The sequence below is a fragment of the Ambystoma mexicanum genome, chromosome 8 (genome assembly GCF_040938575.1).
Source record: "Ambystoma mexicanum isolate Mex_15411 chromosome 8, UKY_AmexF1_1, whole genome shotgun sequence".
Taxonomy (NCBI): Eukaryota; Metazoa; Chordata; class Amphibia; order Caudata; family Ambystomatidae; genus Ambystoma; species Ambystoma mexicanum.
In genome coordinates this window covers 1679665945-1679672769 of record NC_090929.1, presented here as the reverse complement: position 1 = coordinate 1679672769, position 6825 = coordinate 1679665945, and the positions used below count along the sequence as shown (strand labels likewise).

General features: G+C 52.4%; 1 protein-coding gene across 2 annotated transcripts in view; it reads right to left on the bottom strand.

The window, feature by feature from the left end:
- The window catches only part of TACC2 (transforming acidic coiled-coil containing protein 2), a 984629-nt gene that overhangs the window by 852007 nt on the left and 125797 nt on the right, over positions 1–6825 (bottom strand). The window contains exon 1 of one of the 2 annotated variants that reach the window (XM_069611974.1): positions 4083–4216. The exons of the other annotated variant lie outside the window; for it this stretch is intronic. The gene's annotated coding sequence lies outside the window, so the exon portion shown is untranslated. Of the gene's footprint in view, positions 1–4082; positions 4217–6825 lie in introns of those variants that run through there. 2 annotated transcript variants of the gene reach the window in all.

Below are 6825 nucleotides of genomic sequence, written 5' to 3'. Positions count from 1 at the left end.
GCCCGAAGGAGCTGAGGGATCTGAAGAAGCTGAGGGACCTGAACAAGCTGAGATACCAGAAGAAGCGGAGGGACCTGAAGAAGTAGAGGGACCTGAAGGAGCTGGGATCTGAAGGAGCTGAGGGACCTGAAGAAGCTGAGGGACCTGAAGAAGCCGAGAGACCTGAAGAAGCCGAGGGACCTGAAGAAGCAGAGGGACCTGAAGGAGCTGAGGTACCTGAAGGAGCTGAGACCTGAAGAGGCTGAGAGACCAGAAGAAGCTGAGGGATCTGAAAAAGCTGAGGGGCCTTAAGGAGCTGAGAGACCTGAAGGAGCATAGACCTGAAGGAGCTGAGGGACCTGAAGGAGCCGAGGTACCTGAAGAAGCTTAGGGACCTGAAGAAGCTTAGGGACCTGAAGGAGCTGAGGGACCTGAAGGAGCTTAGGGACCTGAAGGAGCGGAGGGACCTGAAGGAGTAGAGACCTGAAGGAGCCGAGGGACCTGAAGGAGCTGAGGGACCCGAAGGAGCTGAGGGACCTGAAGAAGCTGAGGTACCTGAACAAGCTGAGAGACCAGAATAAGCGAGGGACCCGAAGAAGCAGAGGGACCTGAAGGAGCAGAGGGACCTGAAGGAGCTAAGGGACCCGAAGAAACTGGGAGACCTTAAGAAGCTGAGAAACCTGAAGAAGCTGAGGGACCTGAAGAAGCAGAGGGACCTGAAGGAGTAGAGGGACTTGAAGGAGCTGAGGGACCCGAAGAAGCTGAGGGACCTGAAGAAGCTGAGGGACCTGAAGAAGCAGAGGGACCTGAAGGAGCTGAGGTACCTGAAGGAGCTGAGAGACTTGAAGAAGCTGAGAGACCAGAAGAAGCTGAGGGACCTGAAAAAGCTGAGGGGTCTGAAGGGGCAGAGACCTGAAGGAGCCAAGAGACCTGAGGAAGCTGAGGGACCTGAAGGAGCTGAGAGACCTGAAGAGCTTAGGGACCTGAAGAAGCTGAGGGACCTGAAGAATCTGAGAGACCTGAGAAGCTGAGGGGCCTGAAGGAGCTGAGGGACTCGATGGAGCCAAGGGACCTGAAGAAGCTGAGCGACATGGAGAAGCTGAGGGGCCTGAAGGAGCTGAGGGACCTGAAGGAGCTGAGGGACCTGAAGGAGCTGAGGGACCCGAAGGAGCTGAGGGACCTGAAGAAGCTGAGGTACCTGAAAAAGCAGAGGGACCTGAAGAAGCAGAGATCTGAAGGAGTAGAGGGACCTTAAGGAGCTGAGGGACCCGAAGAAGCTGAGGGACCTGAAGAAGCTGAGAAACCTGAAGAAGCTGAGGGACCTGAAGAAGCAGAGGGACCTGAGGGAGTAGAGGGACTTGAAGGAGCTGAGGGACCCGAAGAAGCTGAGGGACCTGAAGAAGCTGAGGGACCTGAAGAAGCAGAGGGACCTGAAGGAGCTGAGGTACCTGAAGGAGCTGAGAGACTTGAAGAAGCTGAGAGACCAGAAGAAGCTGAGGGACCTGAAAAAGCTGAGGGGTCTGAAGGGGCAGAGACCTGAAGGAGCCAAGAGACCTGAGGAAGCTGAGGGACCTGAAGGAGCTGAGAGACCTGAAGAGCTTAGGGACCTGAAGAAGCTGAGGGACCTGAAGAATCTGAGAGACCTGAGAAGCTGAGGGGCCTGAAGGAGCTGAGAGACTCGATGGAGCCAAGGGACCTGAAGAAGCTGAGCGACATGGAGAAGCTGAGGGGCCTGAAGGAGCTGAGGGACCTGAAGGAGCTATGACCTGAAGGAGCTGAGGAGCCTGAAGGAGCTGAGGGAACTGAAGAGGCTGAGAGACCTGGAGAAGCTGAGGGGCCTGTAGGAGCTGGGGACCTGAAGGAGCTGAGGGGCCTGAAGGAGCTGAGAGACCTGAAGGAGCTGAGGGACCTGAAGGAGCTGAGGGACATGAAGGAGCTGAGGGACCTGAAGAAGCTGAGAGACCCGGAGAAGCGTGGGGACTTGTAGGAGCTGTGACCTGAAGGAGCTGAGGGACCTGAAGGAGCTATGACCTGAAGGAGCTGAGGGGCCTGAAGGAGCTGAGGGAACTGAAGAGGCTGAGAGACCTGGAGAAGCTGAGGGGCCTGTAGGAGCTGGGGGACCTGAAGGAGCTGAGGGGCCTGAAGGAGCTGAGAGACCTGAAGGAGCTGAGGGGCCTGAAGGAGCTGAGGGACCTGAAGAAGCTGAGAGACAAGGAGAAGCTTGGGGACTTGTAGGAGCTGTGACCTGAAGGAGCTGTGACCTGAAGGAGCTGAGAGATCTGGAGGAGCTGAGGGATCTCGAGGAGCTGAGGGATCTGAGTGAGCTGAGAGACCTGAAGAAACTGAGATGCTTGGAGAGGCTGAAGGAGCAGAGAACTGAAGGGGCTTAGGGAAGGACCAGAGACCTGAAGGAGATGTTACCTGAGGGAGCTAAGGAGCAGATACCTGAAGCCGCTGTGACCTGTAAGAGCTCAGGGACCCGAACGAACATAGGGACCCAAAGGACCAGCGAGCTGAAGGAGCTGAGTGACCTAAGAAGTCTGAGTGTCCTGAGAAAGCTAAAAGGTCTGCAAGAGGGAAGATGCCTGACAGCAGCACAACCTTTGAGGTTGAATCTGGATCAAGAGAGGTGACCCAACCAGTGGGTGAGAATATCTGGGGCTGGCACATATTGTGCAGGATGCTATAACCCTGCCAAGTGGTCAGAGCACTATATCCCTAAGAGGAGTATCGGTTACTGTATCCCTGGAATTGAGGATTACACATACTGACCTGGTCCCAATATGCCTGAGACATTGTTTAGGGCAAAGAAGTGAGTTGGGTGCTATACCCATGAGGTTATGTTTTCCAGCAAGAAACCATCTGGTCGGTATATCTCTGAGACTGTGTTTTGGGGCAAAGAAGCGAGCTAGGCGATATGTCCCAAAGACTGTGTTTTGGCCAAGGAATCCCTGAGACAGAGTCATGACGCTTGCTGGACGAGTATCCCTGTGACTGTCAAGGAGGGTGCTGGGCACAGAATCCCTGAGACTGTCAAGGAGTGTGCTGGCTGCCATGAATCCCTGAGGCAGAGTCATGAAGCTTGATGGGCACAGGATCCCTGAGACTGCCATGAAGCTTGCTGGGCACAGTATCCATGAGAAGACTGTCAAGGAGAGTGCTGGCTGCTATGGATCCCTGAGACTGTCGAGGAGTGTGTTGGCTGCTATGAATCCCTGAGACAGAGTTATGACGCTTGCTGGATCAGTATCCCTGAGACTGTCAAGGAGGGTGCTGGGCACAGAATCCCTGAGACTGTCAAGCAGTGTGCTGGCTGCTATGAATCCCTGAGACAGAGTCATGACGCTTGATGAGCATAGGATCCCTGAGACTGCCATGAAGCTTGCTGGGCACAGTATCCCTGAGAAGACTGTCAAGGAGTGTGCTGGCTGCTATGGATCCCTGGACTGTCAAGGAGTGTGCTGGCTGTTATGAATCCCTGAGACAGAGTCATGAAGCTTGATGGGCACAGGATCCCTGAGACTGCCATGAAGCTTGCTGGGCACAGTAACCTGAGAAGACTGTCAAGGAGAGTGCTGGCTGCAATGGATCCCTGAGACTGTCAAGGAGTGTGCTGGCTGCTATGAATCCCTGAGACAGAGTCATGGAGCTTGCTGGGCACAGGATCCCCGAGACTGTCAAGGAGTGTGCTGGCTGCTATGAATCCCTGAGACAGAGTCATGAAGCTTGATGGGCACAGGATCCCTGAGACTGTCATGGAGTGTGCTGGGTGATGTAGATCCCTGAGACTGTCAAGGATCGTGCATTATGTTAATTCTAGAAATGGGGGCGGGGTAGGTGCTCGCAGCTTTCGCCCCCACCAATTCCTAAACTTCACAATCCTATATCCTTCGTTTGGGGGGCGAGTTGCTGATCCCCTCTAGCGAGGGCACTGCCAAATTGCAAAACGATGGACTGGAATGCTGCCAGAAAACACCTCTGCTCCTGCGGTGCCCCCTGGTTTTCCCCAGTCAGAAACGCGCTATATTTTTGAGGTCCTTGGAATGGTGCAGTGTGTCTCTGGTAGTGCTTTTTGATCTGCGGTAGCCTTGCTAAGGACTCACCTTTGCTGGGGCCTGGGGCAGATAGACCCCTCTCGCATGGTACTCCGGGCAGTAGCGTCCCCTCAAATCGCTTCCTGAAGGCCCGATCTCTTGGCAGCCCGCACGCCCGGCTCCCAGGCTGCTCTGGGTGGATGCAGTGGCAGAGGAGTGCAGGGAGTCACTCAATACAGCTGTTCCAGATCCGAGGGAGTGCCCACGGTTTACTGACAAATCTCCGGCTCCCGGGGAGTGGATGTGATGAAAGCACAGGTGGAGACCTGACACAGCTTTATTGTCAGCTCTGCTGGAAACCGGCACACCCTTTGACACGCAAACCTGAAGAAAAGGGTGGCCCGCACCCGCCAAGGGAGCAGTGCCTTCTGGTGGCTGCCAGGGAGTGACGTGCTGGGCCTAGGCGCCTCTGGTCAATGGCTGCATTCTGGGGGGTGCTGCTGTACCTGGGGCAGTGTGGAGTCAGGTACTGGTGCAGGGGGGGCTGCACGTGGGTCACTACTTTGCCAGGTTCATGCAGGGGGGCATGTGGAATCTGTAAACCGCCTCAAGGGGCGCACCTTAACTCTGACACTGACCTGCGGTCACATAATGGCGTGTAATATTTCATGTGTTGTACCGTGATTCTTACAGTGACCGAGCAATGTTTTATATACTATACCATGTTGTCTAATGCTACGTCACGGGTGATGTGCTCTACAGTGGCGCCATGATCTCTATAGCAGAGGGCTGCAACGTATGGCTTGCCAGTTGTTTTGCACTACACTTTCCATCAGCCCTAGCCAGTATAGTCAATGTAGAGGGATTATGGGAAACGTAGTGCAAAAAACCTGGAGTGCCACAAGTTGCAGATTACTCCGTGGTGACCATGCAACATGTGATGTGCTGTACCACGGTCCCGTTCGTTACCACGCAACAAGTGATGTGTTGCACCATGGTGCCGGTTGTTACCACGCAACGGGTGATGTGCTGTACCATGGTCCCTATAGTGACCACACATCAGCCATAACCAGTACGTCCAATGGTGAGCGATCATGGGCGTTGGAGAGCCAAAGGTAGCAGACCCCTGAATTGCTGACTATGTAGCATCTGATATGCACCCCTCCTCAAGGACACGTATAGTACCTGTGCATTGTGAAATGCAGTGGCGTAACACAAAATGTGGGGGCCCCCCTGCGAGCCATGCTGAGGCCCCCCCCCCAACTCAGCAACAAATCACGAGTCATGCCACACTCTGGGCAGGCCTAAATTGACACGCGTGTGCAATATACACGAATGTGCTGCTGAAGGGGTATGCCACACACTGCACTAGGAGAAACATATAAATATGTATTTTAATGCAATATACAGCACGCTTTCTGAGAATAATTGTCTAAAAAGCCAGAGTGTTTGCAAGGGTTTTGTAGGGTAACACCAATCCAATACACGCTAGTCACCAACAATGCACAGGAACATGAATGCTTTGCTATTAAAAATGCGATACCACAATGAAAAAATGTCCAACTGGCTGCACAATGTAGACCAGTGTAATAACATTACAGTAAAGCATGCCAGGCCACATTTAGACATACCTAGACTGGTTGCACCAAAATGCCAGTTAAAGCAATAACACTCATCGAGAAGAGAGTACACAGTAAAGCCTGCGTTTCCGCTGCCTCTACCAACAAGGTCAATTTCTACCTAACCTCTCTACCACACCATTCCTGCATTCCGCGGATCTACAGCACCTACCTTTACAGGACAGGAAAATTAATGGCTAAAACAACAGCAGTATTCCTTATTTAGCAACCCATACCATCTTGTTCAGTATTTACAAGCAATATTTGTTCATCATAGCAGCCACAGCTCTAGCCAAAGAGCTCTCCGATTTAGGTTTCACCCACAAAATCACAGAACCTACACATTGCAAAGGACGCACCATTGATTGGCTCGCTGACCATAATTGCTCCTCATCCATCACCACCATCTCAGCCCAGCCATGGACGGATCACTGGTGCATACAATTCACTATCCTTACCATCCCAACCACCAAAACACTCTCTTACGCCCCTCTGGGGAAAGCTACAGGCTCCAAAAAATGGACCAAACTCAACCTCCTCCCACACCTAGATACTCCAGAACTTAAACCCCCCTTTTCCAACAATCCCACCATCCTCGCCAACATCTACTCCCATACCCTCACCAAAGTCATCGATACCATAGCCCCTATCGAAGACAAAAAAGAAAAAAAACCTATGCACACCAACTCTTGGTACACAGAGGAATTATCCACACTACGCTCATCCAAACGCATGGCCCTAGCCACCTGGCAGTCCACACCCAATGATCTTACCCTTAGAGAATTTAAAAGGATCTCCTCCACCTACAAAAAAAACATCTTTAAAGCTAAATCTGAGGCTTTCAACTGCCAAATTTCCACTGCAAACTCAAAATCCAAGGAAATGTTTGCCATATTCAAAGACCTCATCATATCCACCACCAGCCCAGACGTAATCATCAAAGACAAAGCTTGGTGCTCCAGTATTCAGGATGCCCTCCTGAACAAAATTAAACTTCTACAAAACAAAATCCAATCACAATGAGATACCCTACCCAAATCGGGCAGTACACCATCACCCACACCTACCCCTCTCCACAATCCCATTCCTCTCTTCTCCTTCAGAGACGTCACGGAATCCGAAGTCATTGACCTCAAGAAACCATCCACATGAAAAGGTGACATCTGCCTGCCTACCATCATCAAAAAATGCAC